At 58.8% G+C, this 9536-nt stretch overlaps 1 long non-coding RNA gene across 1 annotated transcript; it reads right to left on the bottom strand.

Annotated features, from left to right (window-relative positions):
* Nucleotides 1–4319: 4319 nt before the first annotated feature.
* LOC113595527 (uncharacterized) lies at nt 4320–8865 on the bottom strand. The gene is made up of 3 exons (XR_003416056.2): nt 8530–8865; nt 5586–5741; nt 4320–4917 (listed from the first exon to the last, which is right to left on the bottom strand). It is a non-coding gene; the product is annotated as an uncharacterized LOC113595527 (long non-coding RNA).
* Between the last annotated feature and the right edge of the window lie 671 nt (nt 8866–9536).

Raw genomic sequence — 9536 nt, 5'->3', positions numbered from 1 at the left:
AAGCTGGCAGGCTGCCCTGCCTCGTATGCCAAAGCCAAGACCGGAAACCCCAGCTCCTGGGCCGAGGGAAAGTGCAGGAGGGAGCAGCGGGTGTCAGTGCCTATGCCCTGAGTCAGAGATAAATAGGTGATTGAGCGGTGTCCAACCTTTGCCTCCCACCTGGGACAGTGAGGTGGAATCAACGGCAGGTCTGACCAGGCTTGGGTGAAACTGGTCTCCCTTTGAAAACAAGCAGCTGCGGTTTTGCTTCATTCACTTTATAAGCGCCTCGTCTGAAGACAAGAACCAGGGACAAGCCCCAGCTTGGGGAGCTGATTCTCCCTCAAGATCCCCTGCACGTGAAGCACCCAGCTGCGGGGTAGGGGACCTCATGTCTTTGTCTCCGGATGTGGCATTTGGGGAGTCCCAGGCCCCTCTTCCACAACCTTGAACCCCAGTTCAGGAATAGCATTTGTACGTCTACCAATCCCAGGGTCAGCTAAAAGCCTGCCCCTCCCCGCCTTGGAAAACCCTTGCCTGGGAAGATTCACCACCAGGCCCTTGGCCATGATAAACAAGCCTCTGAGCCCTTATCTCGTGAACCCATGTGTGGCTCTCAGGGAGCCACGGCTCTTGGCAAGTATCCTGGTGTTGCTGCTGAAGAAGCCTCTCGGGGAATTGTAGTGTCTTTGTCCTCACTTGGCAAGGTATAAAGCCCCTTTTCCCCTTATTACAGACTCAGCCATCTGAGTCCAGAGGCCCTGTGAAATGGGGCAGTTGGCAGAGGGGGAGGAAAGACCCGTGGGGGGGGGGGGGTGCGGGGGGAGGCGTGTGCAGGGCAGACGGAGGCAAGGGGGTGCAGCCTCCCGGGTGAGAAAGCAGGCGCTCAGCATGAATGGGAGTGCGAGTCCGTTGCCTGGATACGAGTCGTGTGACTATTGGAAGTGATCGGGGAGGGCCAGGGCAGGCATCTAAAACTCGAACAGAGAGCAGGATGCGAACCCCAGATTGCAGACAGGTCTGGCGGGCATGTGCCTCTCTGCCACCAGACGGTCCCTTTGGCTCTTGTCAGGAAGTCGGTGCCCAGCTGAGCCAGCTGGCTGCTCCTAGGCCCCTTTTGAGCTGGGTCGCTAATTTCTGGAATCTTCCTCCCTCTTGCTCCCGCCTGCGCTGGGGCACGCGACCTCTGGAGTAAGGCTCTGGGTCTGGAGTGAGGCTCTGGGAGGGCCATCAGTGAGGAGGGAGGGTGGAGGAAGCCGAGGAGCCGCGGCCTGGCCAGAGCGCCAGGGATCCACCTGCTTCAGAACCCCCTTTTGCTCAATGGCACCTCCTCTGGTCCTGGGCGTGCCCGTGTCCTCGGGACACAAGCCTTAGGGTGGAGCAGATGGTCCTGAGGAAACAAAGTCTCTGTACTCTTACCCAGTTCCACACCTCCATGTCCCAGCTGTTGTGCCCCCTCAGGGCCACCCGGGCTACCAACCACCTCTTCTGGTGCCGGTAGAGCCTGAGGCTGCCCTCGCTTAACCCCTGCATGGCCACCTTTTAGAATCCAGGCTCTGTCTCTAGGAAGGTCAGGGGTGAGCTGCTGAGGGGAACCCAAGTGGATCCCCAGAACAAAACTGGGGGCTTGGGGCGGTGGGGGCACCCGGAGGGGGGCTGGGGCAGGGCCATGACTCTGCTCCTTGGGGCCCGTATCCTGCCTTTCTGCAGCTACTTTGGGCCTGGTGTTTCCTTTCCCTTGACCTAGGGTCACCCAGCCTGGCTCAGCCTGTCTTGCAGCTTCCCCTGGTGCTGGGAGTAGCCTTTTGGGCTGATATTTCATTTCTGTTTGGGACACATTTCCTTTCCCCTGACCCTGAGGCTCCTGGCTGAGCCCCCCACCCCACCCCCAGAACCAATCTTGGTTGGCCACACGGGGCTCTTCCTCCGGACTTGAGCCTTTGAACTCACCATGAAGGGCCTTGACTGATGGCGGGGCAGGGTGGGGGTTAACATTTTAAAATTTATTGAGATCTGGCAACATCACCTTTACCATTTTAACGGGCACCATGCTGTGCTTTTTAGTACACTCGCAATGTTGTTTGAACATCATTACTATGTGATTCCAGAGGATTCTCATCACCTCTGAAAGAAACCCCATCCCCACTAGCAGTCACTACCCCTCCCCCTCCCTGCCCCCATCCCCTAGAAAACACAACTCTACTTTCCGCCTCCACAGACTTGTCTGTTCTGGGTGCATCATAGAAATGGAATCATACGACACGTGGTCCTCTGTGGCCGGCTTCGCTGAGTGTCCCTTTTTCAGGGGTCACCATACTGTAGCAGGTGTCAGTACTTAATTTCTTTTCCTTTTTTGAGTGATCTCCCATCGTACAGATAGACGGCATCTTCTTCATTCACTCAACCGGGTGATGGACCCTGGGGCCGTTTCTAGTTTTGGGGCTGTTGGGAGTGACGCTCCCTGGAGCACCTGGGTGGCTTAGGTGGCTAAGCATCCAACCCGATTTGGGCTCAGGTCGTATCTCACGGTTCGTCAGTTCGAGCCCCGCGTCAGGCTCTGTGCTGACAGCGCAGACCCTGCTTAAGATTCGCTCTTCTCCCTCTCTCTCTGCCCTTCCCCCGTGCATGCTCTTTCTCTCTCAAAATAAACTTCAAAAAAAAAAAAAAAAGAATGATGCTCCCGTGTTTGTGTGAACCTAGGGTTGGTGGAGAAGGGGCTTTGGGTTTATGGCGGAAGGAATGCAAAGAGGAAAGCGAGGAGGAAGGAGAAAGGAAAAGAGGGACAGAAGGAAGTGGTGGGCCTGGAATGGAGCTTTGGAGCCAGACCGCGAAGTCAGGAATGCCTCGCAGAGGAGTTTGGACTTGACTTTGACTCCGTGCACCCCAGGGAACTGGTAAAGGCTTCGGAGTGGAGCAGATGGACAGTATGGAGCCTGTGCCTTAGGCCTCGCAGTGCCGCAAAGGGCAGAGTGAAGCTGGGAGAGGCTGGAGGCCAGAGGCACCTAAGAGCTCTCGGAAGACAGAGCCTCCCAGTACCTACTCTCGATTCCTATGGAAACAGTACCCCAGTTTCCCTGTGGGGAACCACTCCCCCCTCCTCACTCCTCCCTGGCCTAAGCCAAGCAGCACATCGCATCTCCCTGGCCTCGGTGAACAGCCAGGGATGGGCAGGACCTAAGACAGGGCAAACACAATGACTCCCCAGGACTTCCGTGGAAGGGGTAGAAAAGAGGCAGCCGCAAGGGTGGGGCTGCTGCAGCCATCTTGCCGCCATGAGGGAAACCCATTGTGAATATGGACTAAACCAGAGGACACAGAGCCAAGAGATAGAGGTCAGTGCCAGGCCACGTTGTCTGAGCTCTGATGAGGCTCGCCCCCCCAAAATCTAAGCCACAAACACCACCCCCCTCTTTTTTTGCTTAAACTAGTTGGAATCGAATTTTCTGTCATCTGCAACCAAAACAATGAAGGCCTGATCCAGGACCGCAGGATCGGGATGACTGCCAGGGCACAGACGGAGAAGACACAGCTCAGGTAGGGAGACAAGGGAGTTAACGTTGCTGAGGACGTACTGTGTGCACTTTGACACGGAGATCGCGTCGAACTCCCGACAAACCCTGCTGGCAGGTGCTAAGAGGTTGGAGGTCACCAGCCTGAGTAAGTGACGGAGCTGGGATTTCAACTCCAAACCCCTCATCTCTCCAACCCTGCCACGCTGACCAACGCGGCACGCAACAAGGACAGACTGAAAAGGAGTCACAGGTAGCCGCCCAGGGACCTGGGAGCATGCGAGGAAGAAGTTGAGGAGAGGTGCTTAGGGACGTGCCTGGGACTACCGGGGGCAGGTTGGGACTGAGGGGGGCACCCAAATGGCTACCGAGCTGGGCTGTCCGGTGACAGGAGTAGCACTCTGGTAAGGAGTGGGGACCGGACAGGTTGATCTGGGAGTCGCCTACATAAAGCTCACTGCACTGAAAAGCTGCCGAACTGAGAGGTACTGGGAGGCACTGGGGGTCTGCCTGAGGGGTGGGGGGTGGTAGCTGGAGGTAGCTGACATTCCTGGCCTCCCAGTCTGCGGGTCACTGAGCTGGCTGTCACTGAGGTGGGACTCAGCTGCAGTCGGACATTTGGACCCCTCTGTCATCCTGGGTTCTCTACCCTTTGAGCGGCCAGGCCTATCTGCTCCCTCTGGGTCTTCCCTAGAAATGCCAGGCCCCCAGGGGCCAGCCCGCCCTTCGACGACCCACCTGGGCCCACGGCCAGTTCCAGATTCCCCCACCCAGACCCACCCTCCTCCTCAAGCCCCGGGCTCCCTGCCCCCGCCCCCTGCCCGCCTGACAGCTGAGAGGCCAGCAGCTGCCTGGGCCAAGGGGCCCCTCTGAGGTCTCTGGGACAGCTGCTGCCCCGTGACCCTGCTGACCCCTCATCCCCGCACACTGCTCCCTGAGGGCCCAGCTGAGCCTGGCCTCCTCTGCCGGCTCCATCACTCCCAGATCTTCCCAGACTCTGAAGCATCTGCTCAGAAGGAACCCGGGGCCTCCAGGGCCGAGTCAGCCGCCCCCCGGAGGGGTGGGAAAGGGGAGATGCCGGGCTGGCTGAGGCGGCCCCTCAGGGCAGCCGCTCTCCCAGGAGGCAGGCGGCAGCACCCTCCCGGCTCCTCTGCTCCAGGAGCAGGAGGAGAACGGGGCCAGGGTCTGGAAGGCGCGGCCGTTCCTGATTCCCGCAGGCCCTTCCCGAAGCCCACGTTCCCCTTGAGGACTCCGTCCCCGCCAAGTGCTCTGCCCCTTCGAACATCTAGTAAGAACATCTAGCAACCGTGGTTTACCTCTGCGGATGGGAGTAGAAGGGCTAGGAATCAGGGGCAGGAGGGCTCGGAGAATCAATCGTCCCGTCCACGCTCCTCTCCCGTTGGAAATCTTGTGCGGCGTGCGGGCAATCCTTGAAAAGAAAATATACACAGCATGATCTGGTCCCTCCAGCTCCTCGGTTCTCTGTGTCCCGTCCCGTCCCCGTCGATAATCCTCCCCCCCCCCCCCCCCCCCGCCGTGAATCCGTCAGGATGCCTGCTTCCCGAGGGCTGGGCACCTGACCGGTCCCTGCGGAGCGCCTCTCGGGCGGTAGGCCCACCAGAGATGCCTGCGGAAGCAATGCTCTGTCGCCACACATCCTCCCTCCGGCCTTTCCCACACGGGCGCCTGGAGAGAAGCAGAAGCAAGCCTCTGCCTCGGCCGCTGCCATGCAGACCTGGAGCCCGAGCCCATCAGTGCGCCCGCTTGCTCCTGTTCGCAGACGCTGGCTGCTCTGTGTCAGGATCGGGTTGGGACTCGGAGGGGACCCCAGACAGCGCCTGCCCCACCCAGAGCTCCCCTCCGGTGCAGAAACCCCAAGCAAGCAAACACCAGGCACAGGGGGAGGCGAACGCTGTGGAGGAAAGTAAAGCAGGCCGGGCAGAGGGGGCGCCAGGGAGGGGAGGGGCCACAGAGAGGTTCTTGGCTCCAGGCCCTTGCTTCCCAAACCCTGTCTCCTATACGGCCCCTTCTTGCTGTCCCCAGCACCCTGCCATTCTTCCACGGATTCGTTCCTCTGTTCCTCCCTCAGGTACCTACTATGTTGCAGGCACTCTGGGGAGACGCTGGAGGCTACTGTCCAGTGGGGGGTGCGGGTGAATCAGTTGACGGTGGTGCGGACGCGACAGTTGCCCAGGGTTTCTCCGAGGGTGCCACATGGGGACTTGACATCAACCGGGGGTTCGGAAGGCTTCCCTGAGGGAGAGATGCCCCAGCTGAGATGCCCCCCAGGCCTGCGAGGGGCCAGGTGAGGCGAAGGGGCGGGGAGCGGGTGGTAGGGGCCCCACCCAGGGACTGTGGACCCGGAAGCCTGTCAGCGGGGGCATGTGGCACCTCAATCACGATGCCAGGTGGAGAATGGGCAGGTGGCACATCATCTTCTCCCCCAGGACCCTCCATCTTCCTCGGTGGCCACACCTTCCTCCCTTCCCTGCCCCACCCTCCCCACTCTGAGTCATCGCCCTGGACTGGGCTCGACCCCCCCCCCCCTTGTCTCTCCATGGGTGCCGTGGCCGGTGTGTCACCAAATTCCAATCTTTCTACTTTATTATCTCCAACTCTGGCTTTTACGCCACAGCTCAGAGTCAAGTTCTGTCTTTTTCCCGAATGGACTCTCCGCAGAGTCGCCCCTGCCCCCCAGTCCGGCCCCCTTCCAGAACCCACCCCCCCCAACACACACACACACACTCCAAAGTGACCCTCCTAAGCAAGACCGTGCAGCCAGTCCACAGGAAAAGGAACGAGGAATGGCCCTAAAGCCTCCGAACAGGCGGCCAAACTCCCTTATCGTAAGAGACACAAACTAAAACCACACCCAGGCTCCTTTGGCTTTGTTTCATTTTTCCCTCTCAGGCTGCAAGAAATCAGAGAGGTCGAGGACCAGATGCTGGTGAGGCTGAGGAGAAAGGGGCCTGGCACCCGGCCCATGCCCTGGGAGGACAAACAGACAGAGCTGACCAGGTGACACCTGCACGCGTCCTTTCACCCCTACGCGCGTAGGAATGATTGCGCAGCTTGTGCGCACGCGTGCGTGATTCGGCCTTTGCACGAGGTGATCCGCCGCAGCGCAGACTGTCCTGGGAAAGGGCTGGAAACACCCCACGCGGGCTCCAGCTGAGAGCTGCGGAGGAAAACTGTGACACCCCGGCACGCTGTGTGGCAGCAAACATGTGAAGGTGACGACACCTTCCGTGTCCTGCTATGGAGTGCGCTCATAAATAGAAGGTTTGCTAAAGAAAAGCCAGGCGCAGAACAGTGGGAGTAGCAGAGGCTCCATCAGGTGCGGTTTCCCGCATGCCCTGCAGAGTCACCTCCACTGCCATTGACAGTGGAGCCTGTCCTCTCCCCCTCCCCCGCCCCCATCGCCACCAGGACCTGCAGTACGTTGGGGACCTACTTGTCTATATGTTGCCATTTGTGTAAAAAAGATGGGAGGGGCTTTGCTTGCATGGGCAAAGCGTATCTCTAGAAGTGTTCACAAGAAGCTGATAACGCTCGTTGTCTTCTGGGAGAACGGGTGCCTAAGGAACAGGGGTAAGAGGGGCACTTTTGCCTTGGGAGTGGCCTGAGTCATACTGGAGACTCTGGAAAATGGAGCAGTGGTCACCAGTGTAAGAGGGATGGGTGCTGGGCAAGGAAAACAGTGCTCACCCGTGACCCTCTTAAGACTGTCCCCCTCTCCTATGCCATGGTCTGCTGGGTATCTCTTGTTTCCTGATCACACCATGCGTCTACGTGTAGTCCTCCTGGCCTTGGCCTTTGTCTCTGCCGGCTCCACCTGCAACGTCCCTCCTATTCTCTGCCTGGTGAACTCCTATTCACCCATTAATACCCTGCTCAAATATCCCCTCCTCCTTGCAGTTTTTGCAACACTCCCATCTGCTTCCTCCCCTCTAGCGTATCGAATCCTTCTCACTCCTGTTCTTATTAGTTCTTCTTTCACTCCGCAGTCACTGACTGAGCCTCATCCCTGCTGGCCTGGGACAGTTAGAAGTGAGTCAGAGCCAGCCTCTACCCTCAAGGCCCTCCTTTATGGCACAGAATGTGCTATTTTAGAATTGGTTATTTGTTTCATTTGGGGTTATCTGTTCCCTGAGGGCTGGGGACCAGCCTTGGCCATTCTGTGTCCAGCACAGCCCTAGGCAAGAGGTAGATACAAACAGGAGTTTTCAAAATGAACACTGACAAGATGTCTTGGAGAGGTGGGAAGTGTTGAAGAAGAAGACCCCGGCTGACTCAGTGTTCCCCAGGCCAAAGGACAGCATGCGGCTTGGATGCTCCCAGAGGCCTCTGGGGGAAATGCCTGGGCTGGTCCCTGCTAGGACAGAGCTGTCACCACTCTGGAAACCCCCATGGCTCTGGGCATGGGTCCAAAGTCCAGACCCAAAGGAAAGTCCCCCCGCAATGCCCTGACACCCAACTCCCCAGGAGGGGTTCGAGACGGAGACAGAAGCTGGGGGCAGTTCCGAGGGGACTCTCATCTGGAATCCCAGCCTCTGGTGGGTCAGAGTTCTCTACAGGAGGATGAAGGGCGAGGAGGGCAGGGCTGGAGCTGGCAGGAGCCCAGGGGAGGAAGGAAATAAGAAACAATCAAGGAAAAATCCATTCCAGGCCTGGGGTTGGCTGAGGCCATGGGGCCCTGCAGGCTGAGCTTGGGCTGGAGTGGGGGAGGCTTCCTAGGAGTGGACTGAGCTCCTGCTCAGCTCCCTGCTGCCCTGTGGTCCTGGGGGGGTAGGGGTGCTGAGGCCCCTTCCAGATACTTTGTCTCCTCTCACTGGCCCCCCCCAAGTTCCCCCCGCCCCCAGATTATCACTGCCCTTTCCTTGTGACTCTCTGCCCCCAGACCTGCCCCCAAACTCCTGGTCACATTTTCCCCCTGCCTCCCAGGGCCTAGCTCTCCAGGTAAGTGGGGCCTTGGAGAGCTGGCTCCAGCCTGGTTTGGGGGGGGGCTTCCCCACCGGCCCCTCCATCCTCCCCAGCTAACCTTGGAGAAGGCGGCTTCCAATTCTCTCCCTCTGGGCCCACGGGGGCTGGGGCTGATGTGGATGGTTTCCAGGAAGAAGGGGCTGGGAGGGGAAGGAAGGGCTGAGTCAGTCACTGTGTGGTGATTACAAGGCCCCAGTGGGGGAAGCAGCCACCGGGTGGGAGAAACGGACTAGACCCATCTCAGGGCCAGGGGGAGCTCCCAGTGGAGGAGAAGGAAGTTGAATAGCCCATTCTAGGCACTGCTCCATCATAGCCAAGGAAAGCTATCTAAGGAAGGCCTCTAACCCCTCCCAAACGTTCTTCAGGCTCCTGCCCCCTCAGCCACCAGCGTGTCCAGGAGGAGCCCTTCCAATGAGAACAGTCCAGGCCTTGGCTGAGGCTTTATTCCCTGGACACAGGGTGCAGGCGGGACAGGAGGCGGGGCACTGGCCTGGATGTCTGTTGAGTCAGAAATGCAGGACACCCTGGCCATCCCCTGGCCCAGGATCCCAGCCTCCCCGCCCACACTCAGGCCCTTACACACAGCCTGAGAAGTTGCGTAAAATAGCCAATTTTAGCAAACGAAATCCTGTTTCATAAATGCGCATTAATTGCAGGGCTCCCACAGCAGCTGGGTGTATACGCGAAGATCCTGTCTATTCAGCAAAACCTCCAGGAGAGGCGCCGTCAGCTGGCTCCTTAGGGATTCCGTCAGCCCCAGGCAAGTGACATAACTTCATCTGTGAATGGAGAGCACGAACCGCTCACTCGAGTGCCTCCAGAGCACAGAACCCACCACCAGGCACAAATCACACCTTGGATGTAATGTAGGCTTTGTGTGGGCCCTGAGCGAGCTCTGGCTGATGGCAGGAGTATGGGGAGCGAGCACGTACATGGAAACCTGTCACATCCAGGTGGACTTAAAACAGTCCCCAGGACACAGATGGTGGCTCCTATGGCTAAGGGCCCTGGTTAGGAGTCGTGGGCTGGCAGCCATGCTGGACAGATTACTAACTAGTCGCTGAG

The sequence above is a fragment of the Acinonyx jubatus genome, chromosome D1 (genome assembly GCF_027475565.1).
Source record: "Acinonyx jubatus isolate Ajub_Pintada_27869175 chromosome D1, VMU_Ajub_asm_v1.0, whole genome shotgun sequence".
NCBI lineage: Eukaryota > Metazoa > Chordata > Mammalia > Carnivora > Felidae > Acinonyx > Acinonyx jubatus.
Note: the sequence above shows the minus strand (reverse complement) of the source record. Positions and strands in the feature narration are given on the sequence as shown.